We start from the raw sequence: 21,281 nt of genomic DNA on the forward strand, positions 1-21,281 counted from the left end.
TGTCCATTAGCGTATGACCTAAATACATATACAAAAATGGGGGGTGAAGAAAAAAAACAAACTTATAACTGCAGGCGCAGAAAGAAATGGAGATAGTTAACTTATGCCAGGCAAAGGTCAGTGTTTTTTTAAACAGCTATTTTACTGGCTAAAAACCAAATTGAAAGTGTTCCACAGGTCCAAGTACCTTATATATCAAGTTTCAAGTATGGAGACTAAAAATTCAAAGAGAAGTTTGGTAGAGAATTTCTGTGCACACACAGACAAGGTCTTCCTTGATAGAAACGTTTTATCCTAAATGCTACACAATTATATATGATGCAGAAAATATGCATAAATAGAACCGAGCGTAGTAATTAAATGAAACAAAAAATTTTAATAGTCTGGAAAAAAAAAAAAAAAAAAAACTAATGACAAGACAAATTATTGTACATAAGAAAAAAAAAAGTAAAATTTTGTTTACATCCAAAAGTAAAACACAGACTTGGCTCCTGTGAGTTTTGGCGAATATCAAAGAAGGTCCTGAACAAATGTGTGCCCTAAATTACGGCTATCATCAACGGGCCTAAGGTAATTTCATCAGCTTCTGACAAAGCCAAACTTTTTGCCAAGAACTTTGCATCAAACTTAACCTCATACGACCAGGGCCACAGGGCCACTTAACTCATGACCCCCCCCCCCACAAGACTGATAACAACCTGAGAAATATTCATATATCTGTTCGTAATGTTTCCTGACTCATCAAGAACCTTGATGCCTGCAAAGTAACTGGTGCAGACAATATTTCAGTCATAGTACTCAAAAAGCTACAACCAGAGCGGACACCCATCCTTGCAAAGCTGTTCAATCGATTCCTAAAGAAGAAATGCTTCATAACACCTTGGAAAACCTCATTAGTTTGCCCAGTATTTAATTTATAGGATGACAACAGATATTTGTTGACATTGAATTTGAAAACAAGCATGTAGTAGGGAAATATACCTGTGGTAACATGTTCCACAGGCGGAAAGCTCTTAAAAATTGCTCATGAAAATTCCACTTGATGCTAAGTATACAGAGAAAAAAAAAAGGGGGGGGGGGTAGTAGTGTTGGAAACAAAAAAGGTTTTACTGAAAAGGTCTTGCAAACAGGGAAGGGGAGGGGTCAGCGCTCATATAGCCAAAAAATGTCCGATATATCCAATACGTTACTGAACTAAAACTCATTAATTTTTAAAAATCATCAAAGCCTTAGCTTATTTGAAAGTGAAACCATGATGAATTTAAAAATAAAGATAGACATGCCTACACGAATATTCTTTTCTTCATGGTAACGATGTAAGGAAAAATTTTAAATTAAAAAAAAAAAAAAAAAAAATGTAATTATTAAAATAAAAACTTCTGAAACAGAACTAAGATTGGGAAAAGGCAAATGAAAAAAATTAAAAAGTAAAGTAATTATAAACATAACTTGCAATATTGAGTTTTAAATCTGGGTGTGAGAGTCATTTTATTCAATGAATGTGGGAGAACATAGGATTCCTTTTTTCACCTTTAAATTCTGTAAACACTTCCATTTTCTATTTTAGAAAAAAAAAATTTGTATTGTTTAGATTCTTTGGACAAGAGTCATTTCAGAAGTAATGTAACCTTTGACCTTCAGGTGTAACTTGTTAAACTTGATACAGAATTTCAAATGGAACCCTTTACTTAATCTATGGGAGTAGCAAGTTATCACTCTGATACTGAGAACTTCTCGAAGAGTAACTTTTATGACTGAATTTTACTAAGTACTTTATTCACTGTGCCACAGGTCCATCAGAAAGATTCCAGAGTTTTACCAGATACACCTGAAGAAGGACGAAGGTTACATCGACCAAAACCCTGTGAAAATAAGACTCGAGATGAGAGCAGTAGTTCAAAGAATAATAATGCGAATAATATTCATCTAAAAAATGTTAAACCATAAAATTAAACTGTTATAAAACAATAAAACAAAGCAGAAACAGTCATTTTCAATATCAGCAGACAGACTAGTAAAGAAAGATTTACATAATAAGGTGAAGTGAAACTAAGGCTGGTGTGCAAGCGAACAGGTGTGGGGGGGGGAGGTTAGAAAAAGAAAATGTATTCTAATGAATTTTGTAATTATTTTTTAAAAATTGTTTTTATTTTACGCTATTGCATTTTATAATGTAAATAAATTTTCAATTAATAATAAATTTAAAAAAATAATTCAATGTATAAGTTATATACATGCAAGAAAATTTTGAGAAAAGTCGTCTCCTAATTTTACTAATATAGAATATTAGATGTTAATTATATTTTATATTAATTGTTTATTCAAACAGTTTATTCAGTTTTTGATTTTAAATAAAAATTGCAAGTTGCTCTCTGTATGATCGAGCTGTAATGTTCAGTCATTACTTTTAATTCCATATATTTTAATAAAAAAACTATAAGAATTTTTTTTTATTTTAAAAGCCGACTCATTAGAATTATTTATATTTTCAGTTGTGTCACAGATGTTCGATTTAATAAATCCTGAGAGAACAACAGTTGAGATATATCTTTTATGTCACATTTTATTCAATTTTTTCTCTTCCTCCATTTAAATAATTGCAATAAGAATCAGTGTTGTAGAGTTTAAAAGTATAAGGTCTGACTCAGACTCATAGAATTCTAGAAAATATCCAACTCCTACTTGTTATTAAGTTTTGATATTTAGACTTAATTCTTCAAAGATTACAAAAATTTGACTCCAACTTCTAGCATTCCTATAAATCTGACCTTTTCCAAAACCTCCAATCTCCAACGTTGCTAATAATTATGAAATATGTAAGTGATGCAGAGTTCCCTGATGATTTGAATGGGTCACTGGAAAATTTGCTGGTGATAAACTAAACTTTAATAGAGTTAGTCTATAGGATTGAACCAGTCTTGTTACTCCCGCCAAAAAGTAACATAGAAACAAGCAATACAGAATATGTTCAATACAGAATACAGAATTTGTCCATTCAATTCATTGATATCGTCACATAGAAGAAAACTCTGCATGAATAGTGAATCTGATTTTTGTGGCACAACCTGATTTAGAGACATGACATGTGACGTTTTTCTATTATTACTTGTTGGTAAAGGTAACAAGATGTTTGCACCATCTTGTATACTATTTGAATAAATCTTGAAATAAGTAGACAAACGTATGCTTACATTTAACAGATTTTCAGTTCAGAGTATTGTGTAGGTCCCATGACCTAGTTTTTCTTTTTTTTTTTTTCTTTTTTAGATGCTTTCACACATTTCTATGACGAACTTTGTCCATTGATTGGTTTATTGCTGAACATGTAAATTGAATGAATGTATCCTCATAGCAGTTCTTGTTTTATCAAGAGAAACAATTACTTAAATTATCAGAACGATTTTTCCATCAAATTTATAACAAACAGTATTCAGATCTAATTTGTTTTGTCATAAATCTAGATTTTCTTACTAAATTGACAGCAAATGCTATTGTTTAAACTCAATCTGACAATCATTACCTTGTGGACGGAGGAGGGGAGGGATTAAAAATATTCAATTTTCTATTCCCTCCCAAATTAGATACCTTCTCCCCGTCTATGCAAGGGGAGAGAGAAGTAAAATTATCATCCTAGATTGCTTCCAGTATTAGTTTGTGTGGATGCGTGCATATATATTATTAGTTATCATTCCAAAACCAAATGTACTTAATTCACTTATAATTTATCATTTTTTTTATATCTTACACATGTTTCATTAAATAGCAGAAGCCCACAATTTCTCAGAGACAAATATATGTTGCTTAAAAACAAGATTTTTTTTATATGAAATGAAAGAATTTGAAAAAAAAAAAAAAAAAATTGTAGATGAAAATATTTAAAATCTGCAAAAATATATACAAAAAATAAAACAAACAAACAAAAAACAAACTTACTGTTGTGTATAGTCAGCTCCCCCCCCCAAAAAAAAAACAACAAAAAAAAGACACTTGAATTCAAAACAATATTATATAATTACTTACTATAATAATACCTATACATACACTAGCAGGGTGCCCAGCATTGCCTGGTCGTAAAATATGCTTAAATATGATATTTTGATTAATGCAGATTTCGTATTTATTATTATATTATATTGGACCCAATATATAGTAATGATTTAAAAAGATTTTAAAAAATAAAAAGAAAAAAAAAAAAAAGAAAAGAAAAAAAAAGACTCTTGCGCCACAACCGAGAATTGAGACCAAAACGTTTTGCTTACGATTTAGTTTTTCCTTTGCTGTTAATGCCTGAGCTATGAAGACATTTACTAACAAGGATAAAAATTAAAACATGAACTAATAGCTATTACATCATATACGCATATTCGTAATGCTGTCGTTCAACAGTCACCTGGCAAATTCCAATTTTTTTTTTTTTTTTTAATTTTCAAATGGGTTCAAATACCCTATAAAGTTTCATGTCTGTAAAGCAAAAATTGACAGAAATTTGGTAGGCAAATTTTAAAAAAAAAATATATATATATGCATACATAATATATATAGAAAGAGATTTGTGTTTACTATAACCTTTTTACGCAAATATTACGCAAGTATAAATCATGTAGAATATCTGCATGAATATAATTACATGTAATAGTTAAAATGATCATTCCATAAGAAAAAAAAACTAATAGGGAATTAAAATGAATGTTTAATATACATATATACTAAAAAAACTATGTTCAACTTTGCAGTTGCATATCTTATCAAAACACATTCATTTTGCTTGATTTTGCGCATTAAAACAACTTAATGTCGTGGAAACGCGCGAGAAATGTTCCGTGTAAACGTTTCGTCTTTGGATCACTAAATTCTGGGCTTGTTTAAAAATTCTCCAAGGCACTGATGCTTAGCAAGAAGATCTGGAACACTGTGGATGTAATCACAATCCCATCATTCAATTTAAATTTTCCGAAAGTTGTTCATACCAGTGTGCCTTATGGATATGTAAACGTTGCGATCCATGTAATTTTCTGACGTAATCAGATGTAGTTCGCAACACGTTGCACATACAATAACAAATATATATGGAGTCTAAATTTAGAAAGAAAGAAAAAAAAAAACGGTTAGAAATTAGAACTTGATATCATACATGGAAGAGGGAAATTCTTCTACAGCTTTACAATGACACATTTTGATAATTTTATGAAAGGGTTTTTGACTTTTCGTCACAAGTCGGAAATAGTAAGCATCAAACAAAAGGCAATCAGCTTGGCATGTCTGATGATTATGTTTTGTGTTAACAATCAGCTTTAATACTTAGGGGTTTCTGGCAATGGAGCAGACAACAGCTGTCTTATGAATTTAATAGCTTCATCCCCCCCCCTACCTTACTCTCAATCTGCTGCTGGGGCCCACGTTTTGATTGAAATGGTGTCAACTAAAAATAAAAGAGGTATGGAACGTTCTATAAATAACAGAAATTTATATATAAAAAAAAAATTAAATCCGTCTTGTTGACTGACATATTCATCTATGCTAGATGCAATTTTTACAATCTTGTGTTAAATCTATTATAATAAATGCAAGCTAATCAACGTTCGTTTCCCTCTAAAGCTGTTTACCTATATATTTGAATACACCCCCAAATTGCTTTAATTGTTCTAATTAGCCAGAATTTATAATTAACTGAACAAATCATCCATTTCTCTCTCAGCTTTCTATGTTAATTTAACACACCCTAATATTTCTAAGTCCGTGAGCATTTAAAGCAACTTCAGTAAGACAATCTAAATACATACATTGTATAAAACATGCAAATCAAATAGCAAAATAAGTCTTTACTTTTATATAATAATGCTAATATCTTTGTACTAATACCATTACAATAAAATGGAAGTAAAGAGACTTTATCTCTTTTTTTTTTTAATTTTCATATTTGGTTGCAGCTGAGGATGGGGCATTCTACTGGATGTCAGACATTCACACATACATTACAACAGAGATATTGTTTAAATATCCCCCTCCCCCCTTAAGTACAATTATTTGTATTTCTTTCACTTGCTTCACCAGGTATATTTGTCAGGTAGGTTTTGAAATTCTTTTTCACGAGTCCGGTTGCTCTAATTACTGGAATGATAAAGACCTTCCTAAAATTCCAATTTATTTTCATATTGTACACAAGACCATTGTATTTCGTTATTGTTTTAATTATTGTTACAGTTTATAATTTTCAAACGAAAAAAAAAAAGTTAAAATTACAAAAATAAATAGCTGTAATGGTTGTGATCCAACATGTGGCGAAAACTTCTAATTCACATATAGTGTTATTAAACTAAATGATAATCATAACAGCAACAACTTTCCATAGAAATTAGTAATCTGATCAATAGAATCACTAATGGTCGAACTGGGTTTAATGATACGATTAGATTTCACTTAGCGTCAAGAACAGATTAAAATCACGAAAGGAGCAACTGAAGAATTTATTATTTTAGCATGACATCATAGTGATGATGATATAAATATACTGAGCTTCATTACTTCTAATATACCCATTTCTAACACTTCGAGTGCGATGATGACAAGAGAATAGCTTTTAGGATATTTTAATGGCATCTCCATTTATCCGATATAAAAAATATATATAATCATCCAAACTGTTTACAGGATTCTAACTAGTTGATCGAAACTTGTAAAGCAAAACTCAAAGTTGCTATAAAGAAAGAAAGCTCTCTCTCGTTATTAATGCAAAGTGAAATCAAGGGTAGTGACAAGACTGAAATTCTGCTCACAGAGTTCACATAAATAACGTTATTAGACACCAGAATTGAAGCAGTCGGAATTGGACTTGTAAGAATGGTAAAAGTCAAGAGTCAGACTTTTTCTTTTTTTTTTTTTTAAATCTCTGAAGAATCAACAATTGGAAAAGTTTTAAATAAAAAGTCGGAACCATATTTGAGAATTTCTTGAAAATTTTACATTAAATTCATATGTGAAACTGATCCTCACGCTCTACATTCTAGATTTTTTTTCCTTTATTACTGCCAAGTTTTTCAGCAATTTCCACATAATCGCCTAAATAGAGTATAATTTTTTTTTTTAGTGGGGGGGGGTGAATTTAGCAAAGAGTGTTAATCTACAATACCCTTTTTCATGCTGAAAGTATCAACTTGATGATTTAACTACATTTTTTTTATTTATCAAATTCTGTTAAAATGAATTTTTGTGTAAAAAGAATGTTCAAAATTTATTTTGAAGAAATAAACGAGAGAAAAAAAAAAAACATGGACATTAGCCACAGAAAGACTCCAAGTACTTATATAGGGTGGGAAGTCATTCTTTTATGGAGCAAAATCTATCCCCTATTCATATTGTGAATCGATTTTAAAATTTGAGACAAACAAATCAAGCTGAGACAGAAAGTAATAAACCAAAGAAAGAAACAATCATTATCACACACACACATGTGGTTTAAAGCTCTAGGAATTTACAAAACAGTGCAGTTCTCACATCCCTGTAAAACATGTACAAATGAAATGTACATGGTAACGAGATCAAACAGAAAATTTATAACAAAATATTACAGTGTTAAGAATTAATTATATAATGTTAAATTGAATTTAAAAAAAAAAAATTTTTAATGCTGCAATATTATAAATTTAATTTTTTTACTAAAATATCTTGTCTTTTTCTTTTCCAGTTTTAACAACTAGTCCTTTTACTTTTCCATGTTTAAATCTTAACCATATTACTTTTCGTGCTCGCATTTCTCTATGTAATATATAATGATTATACAAGTTTTGTTTCCTAGATGTAGATTCACTTAAACTCCTGCGTTTATTAGAGTGCTCAATGAATGAACAGAGGATGTTTATATTTATTTATACAAACATTAGCTACATATGTGCATAAATGTTTCTGTAGCAATCTCTAGTCAAATCACGAAGTTATCAGGCTAGCAGGTCAAAAGTCGTTCTGGTGGATCTGATCTGCTAGTCTGATGACGTGATCTGACTAGAGATCGATACAGAAATATGTATGCACATATGTAGCTAATAATGTTTGTATACAGAAATACACATATATCTATAAATATAAAAGCGAAAATGTGTGTATGAATGTATGTTTGCTTTTTGTGTATGTCAGAGAAAGGTTTTTTTCCGAGAAGCGATCGGTCGACTCACTTCTTAAAACTTTTTATATCACGTCTAAATCATAATATCTACGAGTTAAGAACAGGGGTCGCCTGTCTATTTAATTTGCTCAACTTTGAAAAGATAAATATTCAACATTTTTCGATCGCATGTGCATCAAGCTTTTTCGTATAATAAAAGTGAAACTACTTCTGGCGGCATTTTTCCGGAAACATCCGAAAGCAATCAGAGTGTCTCCTTATATCAGACAATTGCTATTCAATTTGGGCAATCCCCTTTTTATGGGGAGCTAGTTTTCCCCACAACATCTTGGGGAAACAAAATAAATAAATAAATAAATCCTTCCCCCGCAGTAAATAAAATACTGCCCTGCAGTCAAAGTTGACCTCATTAAGTACGGGCACCTGGCAAGTTTTAATACTTAAATACATTCAAACATGTTTCCATTACTTTTTCGTGGTGGCCAGAGGTTAACGTCGCACATTTTTTTTTCACACTTTAATTTCCAACTTCGACTCAAGGGTTCGGGTTCGATCCTTCATACTTACCTACCAAAACTTTTTAAATTTTACCCCCCCCCCCCGCACAAAATTTTCCAGGTTTCATCCTCAGCCTGACAAATCCTCATGAGGATGAAATGTGGGAAATTTTTGTGTAGCTTAATTGCCATACATAGTTTTATAACTTACTACCTAACTACTCACATATTGAGCACTGTGGGACTTAATACTGAAAATAGATACAGAAAATGATATACACACATTGCCCACATTACCTAGTATGTTAGTGTAAGGCAATGAAAATTCTAGTTGTATCGCAAGTGAGGTGTGCAGCAGAGTGGCACCTTTACTTGACAAAACTTTGCTTTAGTAAGCAGCAAACTTGGCACTGGAGTTGACTGAAAAAATTTTTAGTTGGCGAACACAAACATCAAACACGAGATTGGCCAGTAATAATTTTTTTATTTTTTTTTTGTACTGTAATTGTATTAATTCTAGGGGCCTGATACAACTATTAGCTTAGTATACACTAAACTGCCCGCTGGGTCAATATATTATATTATTAAATATATAATTTCATAATTGACATCGGATGGTAATGATTTTACAAGAATTATAAAGTTAAAGGATTTCACAAAGTCAGAATAAATTGTGATGTCATAATAGACCCCTACATGTGTTAATTATTTATTTACATTCCATTTTCTTTCCTCCCACCATCTAAATATACAGATGAACTGACATAGCATTCTCAGAGGTTTAGTATTATACTAGTAAAAACATGCTGCCTCCAATTACTCTTGCTAGGCTAAGAAGATGATATAGTGAACGAACATATAATACACTAATTCAAAGGAGGAGGTAATGACTACGAGGATGATATGACAAACGAACACTATCCTCCTCCTACACTACACCAAAAAAGGTAAGAGTTTATATCTGGAAGGATGGTATGACAACAGAATAGATAGTACACTACCCTTCCCACACACACAAAAAGGAGGTAGTCCCTAGGAAAATGGTCTCATGGCAACAGAACAGATACTACAATATTCCTTTCCCAAAAGAGAATGCAATACCTGTATAATCCACTCTTAAAAGGTTATTCTTGCTTTGACTTTATAACAGAACTGATATTACAATACCCACACATTAAAAGATGTGTGAATAAATTAAATCGTTTTTTTTTTAATTATTATTATTCATTAACAATGTCTAGTCATAATACATTTTTTATAGCTTCTTGGTCTAAATGAAATACTTGTACATAAACGTAATTATTTATCTATACTATTAATAAAATTCTAAATGTTTATGTGTGTGTGCCTATATACCAATAAAACTTTCAAACAGATGTACCGAATTGAAAATTTTTTTTTTTTTTTCCCCTGCAACGTGAGAGTCCCTAGATTGTTCTTATCTATATATGGTTCGTAACAAATAACACCGTCACACAAAAAGCCCGAAATAAGGGTTTTGGGGCCATTTCATAAAGTTGTCGAAAAGGTTATTTGCCCATGTCAACAAAATTTAGCACTGTCTGTATAGAGTCGCAGCAACATCTTTCAGCATACGGACAGGACTTGTGGCACAATGGACAACGCGTCTGACTACGGATCAGAAAATTCCAGGTTCGAATCCTGGCAAGTTCGTAATAATTTTAACCATCATTTTATCCAACGTTTACTCATTATCCTTACCCTTAGTTAAGGTATTTTTTGTTTTTTCAATGATTTTGTTTTGTGCATATGGGAATTTCCCATACTCCGAGTTCACAGGGTAAGCGTTGATGGTAAGATGATATTGAGTGTACTTAATGTTGAGTGTACTCGATTTTGTGTTTGACTTGGCATTGTGTATGCCGATGCGGCATAGCCGCTAGTTTTCAATAAAATTTTGAAATAATTTAGGAAAATTTAAGTAGAACAGCTTCTGGTATTATAGTGATTGACGCTTTTAGTTAAATACAATAGATTTTTTTTCTTTAGTTATGGTGACAAAAGAGGACTAACGATATCCATTTTCCCATACTTTTCAATGGCCTTGTGCCTAATTTGTTTAAATGTTAATTTTTTTTATATTTTAAGCAAATAAATATTTCGAAGTGTAGTATCTGTTATCGTCATGTTTTACTATGGACAAAAATATTACGTATACATAAACTAAAAAAGAAAACAAAAAACAAAAAATTACAAATGTATATTACAAAATATTAATTTATTATAAATTGTTTACAAAAAAAAATATGCAATTAGCAAAATCTAAAGTTGTTTATGAGTGCAGATTACTATACATATAACATTTCAAACTTATGTATAATAGAATTAGATAAGGATAACAGGTTTTGATGTTAATATAGTTAGGACAGGTGGAAAAAAGTTTTTGCATTCATTTAGATCATGGTTAAAAATAAGACATTGTGATCAACTTTTGTTTTGAAGATGGCACATGACAGCTGGGGGGAAAAAAAAAATTAAAAGCTATTTACAAACATGATCGTACAGATAGATACAAATATTTAGACATGTAATTTAATACAAAAGTCATTAGCATTCCTAGTCAAAATAGGAAATGGACTCCCCCCTCCCAAGTGCAAGAAATTGTATGTGTGCATGTTTTATACATCTGTTGCAGTGTGGATGCAGAGGCAAGAATTAAGATGCATTTACAAAAATGGAAACTCAATCTTAGAACAAAAACAAACTTTTGCTATTAAGATAAAGCAAAGACTGTCAGCATAATCTGCTCACTCACACAGTAGCAAGAAATACATTTTTTTTTTTGAAGTTGTTCCTAAGACAACATACTAAGATACCATTTCTTAAGAATTCTGCTTTCTACTGCTGCTGATAAATCACACTGCAAGTAATAGAAACATTAAAAACAAAACACGGAATCACCTACTTTCACGCATAAAAAAAATCTCATCTTTGGAGTGAGGAATAACTGTATAAGCCTAACGTTACTAATTCATTAATATACGACTAGTTTCATAAAATATGGAAAAGAGACAAAAATATATTTTATTATATAGACAAGTGAAATAATATTTGATAGCGTTATTTTAACTTCAAACCCATGCATTAAATAAATTAAAACAGATGCTGACCGTTTTTTTTTTGTTTTTTTTTTAAAGATATTTTCTGGCGTTTTTCAAATTATGAACAAAATCTAAAACTCAACTAAATCCACTTGCAAAACCTGTGAGGTGCCTTCAATAAGTTTCAGACTTCTTGTATAGAAATTTTAAATTGTCACAGACTCTTGAAAATTCAGTATGTTATTGCTATATTTTTTATGAGATGACTGACCTCTTTTTATGATTCCAGGATCAAATGAACAGCTATAGCAGGAATTGGAATACACTATACTAAAGCCTGATTATCACAACTGGTGATTTATAAAAAATGCAATCTGAAAGTGAGAACACTTTAGAAGAACAATATGCAATAAAGTTCTGTTTTAAATTTGGAAAAATTCCACAGAAATTTATGGAATGCTTTAGACTGATTTTGGACCATCTTGCATGAATCAACCATCATCTTTTGAGTGGCATAAGGGATTCAAAGAAGGCAAGGAGTCTGTGAGGGATGATGAAAGGTGTGGGGGAAGTTAGAACACCAGAGTTGATGGGCCAAATAAAGAATTTCATGGATAAGGACCGTCAGGTGTCTATAGAGACAATAAGTGCACAGTTTAATGTCAGTGCAGAAACTGTACACACAATTATTTGTGAGGAACTGAAGATGTGGAAGATTTGCGCAAAGTTTGTCCCAAGGGTGCTCAGAAGATCGGAAAGAAAGGCACTGTCATGAAAACAAGGAGATAGTTGAGCTGATCAATTCAGATCTCACAGTTCAGACCTTGCTTACTGTGACTTTTGGTTATTCCCTAAGCTCAAGGAAAACCTTAGAGGCTGTCATTATGAGACAATTGAGAAGATGAAAGAGACTGTGACGAGGGTCATTGACATGCTCATACGAGAAGACTTCCATGGAGTCTTCCATAAGTTGTTGGAACGATACAACAAGTGCATTGCAGCCAGAGATTACTTTGAAGGGGACTAGAGTTACATGTGTGTACCATCAATAAAAGTGCCTTTACAAAAAAGTCTGGAAACTTATTTAAGGCACCTCATGCACATATGTAAATTACATTGGTTTGGCCAGATTGAGCAACTCTTGGATAAAAACTTGCAGAGGAAAGAAAGTTGGATAGCTTGAGAAAACTTGAATGCAAACTATCAGCAAGGCTATTAGTGGAATTTGAACAGAATCAATCTTTAAGACCACTAAGCTTGCAGACAGATTGTAGAATGCCAGAAACCATTTGACTCCTGACCAAGTGAAACAAGACAAAATGTGTGACAATATGAAGATGTCTCGAGTGCATGTATCTATTCACACCTCAATTATCAAAGATCGCGGAACAAATTCAATGGCATATTTGGAATCAGGTGATTTCTATTACAGTAATCAAATTTTTGTTTTTACTATCATAATTTAAGAAAAATTGTTTTATTTTTAAGTATAAAAATAAAGTAAATGAAAACAAGCTGTGTGCACATTATAGCTATAATAATTGTACAATAAAGCATTGGGTTATTTTAATGCTAGAGACTATTTCCCATTAAAGGTTTTCTTTAAGAAACAAATTATGTATTAATTCCACTGCCCCCAACACACACTCACTCCATTTATAAAATAAAACAGCATATTTATTACCAAGGTATCGCTGGATAAATTTAATGCTGGAACGATTAATTGGAACTTTTTGAGGTATCGGAATCCATATCTGAAAATTGGACACTATTTTCCAATGGCCAGAGTTATTCCTTTAATTGTTTATGTTTTGGTTTTATTTTGTTTAAAACAAAATTTTCCATTGCTGGTACTAATGAAAAGAAAATGATAAATCTTTGGTTCTAAACTACCATTAAAATTAAAATATATTGATCGTTTCCCAAGTTTACCTTTGTGAAAATATATGCATATAATACATGCATTCTTACAGTAACCTGAAAATAAAACTAACTCTACAACTACATATTAAGAGATTTTAAAAGAATCAGAATCCATAATTGTATTGGAATCAAGAAAAATATTGGATCGTCCTATTACTACTATCTAGTACTTAATACATAGATTTATCTTTTTGTAAGATCAGTTTTAAGCAAAGCTCGACCTCTTGAATATGGAAGGACAGACTTAACGAATTTCATAACTCAAATTTCAAATTTTAGAACAAATTTTCTAAAAAAAGGTTTTAGGATTCATCTTTATCGACATCAGAAATGTATGAAAAACAATGAGGTGCCTTGTTTTTTTATATATTTGTTTATTCAGAAGCAGAACTGGAGTTCTTTTCAAATTACTTATACAGGAAAAATTAATATCTGATCGCTCATTTCTGTTAACATAATTTGTATTTATGAAGAAAAAGGAAGCTTTAAAATATTGCTGCAGCGATTCCAAATCTATAATCATTGCTAATTAAAAAAATTATACATATATGTATGCCTCTTTTTCATCAAGAGAAGATAGATATGCTCTTATAAGTTGAGTTCATAGTGAAGCAAAAGTGGCATAATTTACAACTGCATTTCTGACAGTTTAAAACGGCTAGAAGCAAAGCTGGAATAAATAAAGCTGGAATTTTCCCTCTTAGAAGTGGTTGCCTAAAAATCTAATCTATTTCAACCATAGTTACTCAGATGAGGAAAGGGTCCCTAACTTTCAAATGTATATCAGAGAAAATAACTCCATAGACAATTTTAAATGTACAGTATTCATATTAAAAGTATCCATCTCAACTCAGCTTCCAGAATACTAAAACATTTTAGAAGCATGCAATATACCTTTATGAAGAGGTTTAATCTCTGGTACTTAATCATGTTAAGTTACTCTCCCGAGCAACACAGGAGATACAGGTCAATTAGTTTTAGCTTATGATAGGCACATGTAAAATGAATAGCCGATGCTCAAAATGTATAAACATTTTAATCCCTCCCTTTACTTAAAAATTCACCAAACATCAGGAAATTAATCAATTTTAATGAAATTTTCAGTATTTATCAAATAATGATCCCGGAATATAATGAACACATTGAATCTTAGTAGAAATGTATTATTCTGTTTAAACAAAAAACACCTTTACTAAAGTTATGTTTTTCAGTAGTGTTTAAAAAAAAAAAATAATAAAAAAAATGAAGGTTTGCTTTTTTTTTATGAAAATAAAGCATTGTAAATTGTAACAAAAGAAAAATTATTTTCAGGAACATTATGAAAAAAAGCCCCTAAAGTCCGTATTAATAAATTCAATATAACTTGAAGAAAAATTAATATCTCAAACTACCGATATTATCATTAAATTAAGCAGTTTATTCAATCTCTCATTTTTTTTTTTTTTTTTTTAGATTACATTTTTTGCATGATTTTTATATGTAAGATTCTAATATTTTCCTTGCCTGAATGAACATGAAACTTTCAGTGTAACATAATTTTTATATAATCTTGAAAAATAAAATGTGAAAAAAATTAAAAGCAGGAACACAGAAAAATTAAATTAAAAAATGGTAAAAATTATAGAAACATTCACAATAGGAATGTACAGATGCACTGCTGTGAAAAAAAAACAGGACTTCCTACCTACCTCCAACTACTTGACGTCATTTTCAGACAGCTTTTTTATTTTTTTAACATTTTGTATGTCCATAGAATCCATTTCTAGACAACTGTTGGTTTTGGCTTGAGCAAAACCAGAATCTCTCACTTTGGAGGGGGGGGGGGGGGCTAATTAAGCTACTTTTTTTTTGTACAAACAATTTTTCTTTTTAATTTAATTCAATCTCTTAGGACTTTATTAATTATCTTTGAAATAGATGAAGAAAACTAATATTTATCTTTAAAGGGATCTTTACAATGAATTTATTTAACTGCGAAATTTAGTTGAACTTGTCAGTTTCTGAATATCACCGTGAAAACATTTTTTATTACAATTTTTTTTTACGTGTACAAATATTTTTTTATCTCTTAGAATTTAACTTTAGGCTTTAATCTTTCAAATACAATCCAAAAAAGAAAACATTATGATAAACCGGATTTCAAAACTATGTCCTCCTATTATTTTTCCGCTATGATTGCTCATACCTAGCTTATAGATATAATACACTTTAGTTTCAGAATTGGTGAAGATGAGGATTGGTAATTTGTATTATCTATATAAATAAAAAAAGTATGCATGTATGTGCATGTGTGGAATAGATTGTTCTCATTCCATTCCATGACTATGTAAATAATTCTTTGAGAATGTTAAATGGTATCAATGTATTCAATAAAAATCAATTCTATGTGATAGTCTTGAATGTTAAACAGTTGATTCTCACTGAAAGTGATACTAACTATAAAATAAAAATGACTTCCTTAAAAGTTGGTTAACATAATGAGAATAATCTACTTCTATAGATTAAATAAACGGTTCAGTTCAAAGTTCTATATATGTTAAAATTTGTAAATACATCAAAATTGTGACATTTTATTTCAATTATTTACACAAGAAATAACTTCAAAAAGTTAAATCATTAAAACATTCAATTAATGAAAGGCATATCCTTTTATCTAATCAAGATATAAAAGCTGACGACAATTTTTTTTTAATGGAAGAGATTACTTTTTCTTAATATTAAACCTGATAAACTCATTCCAAGAGAAATGTTATCATTAGCAGTAAATTATATAGGTAGATGGACACGGTCAATAAGATTCCATTAATTATAAATATGGCTGCATGCATAATATACATTTGCTCTAGCACCATATTATCTAAGGATGATTGTAATTGGAGTAATTTAATACTCCTGTTAAGTTTCCTGCAAAACTTAACTTATAAAACTAGCAGGGTTACCTGGCATTACACAGTACAAAAAAGAACCTACTTCTACTAAAGCTTCTGTTTCTCAAGCTTTTTCTCCCCAAACCCGACTTTCTCCTCTGCTCAGTCAGTCCATTCCTCTCTAGTTGGACACACACACAACTCCTTTATATAATAGATTCTGAGTAATTTTCTTTCCAAATTAATACATAACATTGATTTCCCCCATGCCTACTGAATACAACTTGGCCCAGTTAACCCTCAAAAAAAAATTTTTTTTTTTTTATAAATTGTTGATATTATTCATCCAAGTCAATGCCAATCAAAAATATACAAACTTTGTGAGTATTTGTTTTGTAGTATTTAAAAAAAAAATTTTCTTTACTTTTAGCTGGACACACAAACAAGACCTCTTTATATAATAAACATCCAGATTGAATCTGTGATTGGTGATGAAAATGCTATTTGATTCATGCCTAATAGTTGAACGAAGCCTCTTTTAGAGATACTTCAAGACATCTGTATGCCCTCCCCTCCCTCTAACCTTATATTCCTCAATCCTTTGCATATCATTTATCATGCTCAAAAATTGGTCTAATCTTGGTAGATTTGACGATTTCCAATCCATTTTTCTTGGCAGAAGAAAAGAAAAAGTAAAAAAGCACTAGTTCAGAATTTCCTCGAGGAAAATTGCTTTTCCATTCAACACCTGCAATGGGATGTTATTTAAAAGGAAAATAAAATCACAGCAGAGTAGTAAGTTTTCTCATGTTAATCATAGCAGCTACATCTTGAATCATTCTTAACAGGCAATAAAGTTATCTTCATAGTTTCAAAGATTCAAAACACAATCTGTTGCCTTTATAATTGATGGCCATGTACACACACACACACACACACACACACACATACGGCTCATGAAATAAACAGATCATTTTCAACAAACTGTTTAAATAAGATTCATTTGCTTTATAGTTAGTAGAGGCATTCAGTGTTGCCCAAGAATCAAAGTAGTTCTTACAAATAGAAGACGAAAGCAAAATGTGTATACAAATTGAAAGACCAATTGAACATTCCCATGCATGCTAAGCATACGGAATACTTCACTTGTGTGCAAACATTATTCAAATTTCTGCACATTGGCTGTGAACAAAAACTTAAAATAAAAATCTTGTATTCATGTACAATGCTAAAATTGTCTGCCAACATGCCATCACAGAGGGCATTTACCAATTTTTAATTCTAAATACTGGATCCATACCTTCAATTTTATTTCCTTTCAAATTGAATTACTTGCAATCAGACTGTTTATAAATGAATAAACATCACATTTCTAAATATTTGAGGATTATTTATATTCTTCTGACAACTGTTCTCATCTTGAGTTATTTTCATAACATTTCGGTTGGTGTATCTCCAACCTTCAGGTGTATCTTGTCGAACTTGGGAATGTTTTTGTCAAACTCAACAATACAACTATGAATTACTTGCGACTACCGCCGTGGATTAAATAGTTGGAAGAATCAAAATAGGGATAATCAATACTTATCTGAAATTCAGAAATGTAGTTGTCCGAGTCAGACTCACAGGAATGCTAGTACTTGGTCAAGTTCAGTTGTAAATTACACTCTTCTGGAGGTTGAGGGGTTAATCCTTGGCGCAAGCGACACTGACAACTACAATTGCAAATTACTTACGACATCAACCCATTAATGGCTAACGGAACAAGAGCATGCTACTTCTGTGGATTAAATAAAGGGTTCTATCCAAAATTCTGTGCAGATTCCAGAGTCTGACAAGATACACCTGAGGGTCAAAGGTTACATCGACCAAAACATTGTGAAAATAACACTGAAGATGAGCACAGTAGTCTGAAGAATCCAAATAATGTGAATAAACATATAGATCAAATATTGTTACAATAATTAATATTGAGTAAATCTTTCATTTTTACTTTTAGGATTTTATCTGAAGACATGTTAATATCTCATCGATAGCCCTGTTTAATTTGGTCAAACACTGGCAACATATTTAAATAGTGAGAAAACAGTGGTGATATCATATTAGTGTTACGTTTTATTTCATGAGTAATGCTGGATAGCTTTGCTAATAATGAAATAAAAATTTGGATAAAGAAATATATGTTGATTTATTTTACCTGGAGATAGTGTAATCAATGCCAGTGTATTTGGGATATCAGCCAATCCACAGTATCACAACATACTAGCAATTGTCAAGTTCCAATTATTTAAAATGCCTGAAAAGAAAAAAAATAACATTCTTAAAATAAGGAACTGTTTATATTTTGAGATAACATTTACATGTGTAAAACATTCAAAAAGATTTTTTCTTAATTCATACTTTTAATTTAAAAAAAAAAATCTATAGATGTGAAATAGATTTATTTAATTTTGTTTCACTGAATTCAACATGGGGCATTTATTGCATAGGTTTTAACAGTAAATATACACATAGCCTAAGCCTTGACTTTTGAGGACAATGAAACACTAGTTGTGAGTGGCAAAAGGATAATAAAAAAGTTTGTTTCAAAAAATACTTTTATGAATGCAAGTAGCCAACAACAACCCACCCACCCCATTTTTCTGATCAAGCCAAAAAATGTCACTTTCTGAAATTTTTTTTTTTTTAAATCTTTCTATTGCTGGTACTACTAATAAAATTAGTATTTATTTAAAGCTACTAGTAAAATTAAAATCTATAGATCAAACCCCCAGAAGTGTATTTTTATATTTGCGAAAATATATGCACATATGCATTTGTTTTTTACCGCAATCCAAAAATAAAAACTATATAATTAAATATTTAGAGATTCAAAAATAATTGGAATTGGTAATTGCATCAAAATCATTCAATTACTAACATGCATAAGTGAGTCATGTGAAATCTTCTGCCTATTAAGGCCGCAGACCATTAACTGGTTAGCAAATAGACAATCACATGATCTCTACTTTCATTGTCTATTATGAAATTCTCCAATATATATATATATATATATATATATATATATATATAACAAAAAATAAAAAAAATTGAACATCTCAGAAATTCATTTTCAGGTCATTCTTACTCAGATGAAATGAGAAAGTAATCGTGGTGAAATCACAGGGAAAGAATCTATTTTCTGAAAAAAAACAAAAAAAACTCAAAAAACAAAAAAAACGAACGATTCAAAAATGGTGAACTGACTGTAATAAACTTGGTAAACAAATAAACGAAGGAAATGCAAGTGTGGATCCAGTTGACAGCCATTATTTGCAGTTATTTGCAGAGTTAGCAGACAATCTATCAAAGAGTTAATGAAAAAGCAAAAATATTGGTTATCTAGCCAAAGCCGATATTTAAATACGTGGTAAATTTTCAAAAGAATTCAAAACATAAAAAAAATTTGTTGAAGAGTTTAGTTCTGTGACAAACTTTTCAATGAGAATGACAAAACTGCTTCAATTTGGAGATACTAAGATTGTTAATCACAATCTTAAGTAGAGGATAGGCTTTTCTAAATACCATCTCTAAATGCTACTTATTTGAATTAAAGTACAGTGTTTAAAATTCTCGATTAAAAATGATCAAAAGTGGTGCATTGTTTCTACCGGTTACCAAACTGAATTAGGTGTATTTTAGTAATTCATATCAATAGAAAAAGCTTCACTTCAAATCATTAAAGCAGGGAAGATAATATCAAATTGGTTTGTGTTGTTGAAACTGAAAAGACACAGCGTACACAGAAAGTTCTAAGTGAATAGATTATGTGCTGCTATCAATTTTGCAACACAGTCAAACATGTTTGATCATCTGGAATTCAGCCAAAATGCACCACACGAGATATGAAGAACTTCCTTACAAAAAGGAAGCATAGTTCAAATCATGATTCCTGCGGGAATGACTGCCTAACTGCAGACTTGAGATTGCAATAGATAAACCATTTAAGAAAATTTACGTGAAAATCAGTGACTACATTAAAAACAGAATCATAAAAACTGAGCAGATACATTTTGTTAAGTCCAACATACTAAGATTGTTACTCGAATCACGGATTTGTGGAATAAAAAGCAGATGGTGGTGTTGTTGATGCACTACAAGCAGACGACATTTTGATCAAATCTGTAGACAAAAGTTATTTGAAAACATGGCCAAGATTTTGTAGCTTGGTAGTTTTCTGGACTATGACATTTCATGGATGCTTTTATAAAAGACAAAGCAAATCAGTTTCCAGAAGGCAACACTGTAAAAGACATCAGCATATTGATAAAATTTAACTTTTTTTTCTCTCTCTTCAACCTAGGTTATTTTCAGATGTGATTAAGAAATTGTGAACAACATTAAGTGATAGAATATACCTAGACTCCCAAATACTCTTGTAAGCAAATGAATCTACCTAAAATGTTGTGATGTTTTCTATGTCTTCATGTATTACACTGTCTTATCATAAAGGAAAACAAGAATTACTTCAAGTAGGTGTTAAGAGTACTTTTAATGTAGAGGTTTCTTATCCAAAATATACTTCAGTTCTGTTTGTTATCCTACCACTTCACAGGTGGCAAAAAAAAATCTATATATTAATACAACAGCTTGTTATTTTCTGTATCACGCTTATGTCCGGGTCGTTTATGTACTTCCATTTCTTGTCAAATAATTTTACCATGAATTCTTCAAAGCTTTGGTTTCGATCATGACAGAAGGAACTCAAGCTTTATATATATATATATATATATATATATATATATATATATATATATATATATATATATATATATAT

At 30.7% G+C, this 21,281-nt stretch overlaps 1 protein-coding gene and 1 non-coding gene across 23 annotated transcripts in view; one reads left to right on the top strand and one right to left on the bottom strand.

Annotated features, from left to right (window-relative positions):
- LOC145260458 (plasma membrane calcium-transporting ATPase 2-like) overlaps positions 1-21,281 on the bottom strand; it is a 567,808-nt gene that overhangs the window by 485,012 nt on the left and 61,515 nt on the right. For 18 of the 22 annotated variants that reach the window (XM_080118538.1, XM_080118534.1, XM_080118531.1 and 15 more), the window contains exon 2: positions 18,663-18,761. The exons of the other annotated variants lie outside the window; for them this stretch is intronic. The gene's annotated coding sequence lies outside the window, so the exon portion shown is untranslated. The remainder of the gene's footprint in view (positions 1-18,662; positions 18,762-21,281) is intronic. 22 annotated transcript variants of the gene reach the window in all.
- Trnar-acg (transfer RNA arginine (anticodon ACG)) lies at positions 10,215-10,287 on the top strand. The gene has a single exon. It is a non-coding gene; the product is annotated as a tRNA-Arg (tRNA).

The sequence above is a fragment of the Euprymna scolopes genome, chromosome 36 (assembly GCF_053919585.1).
Source record: "Euprymna scolopes isolate OS-2025 chromosome 36, ASM5391958v1, whole genome shotgun sequence".
NCBI classification, from domain to species: Eukaryota; Metazoa; Mollusca; class Cephalopoda; order Sepiida; family Sepiolidae; genus Euprymna; species Euprymna scolopes.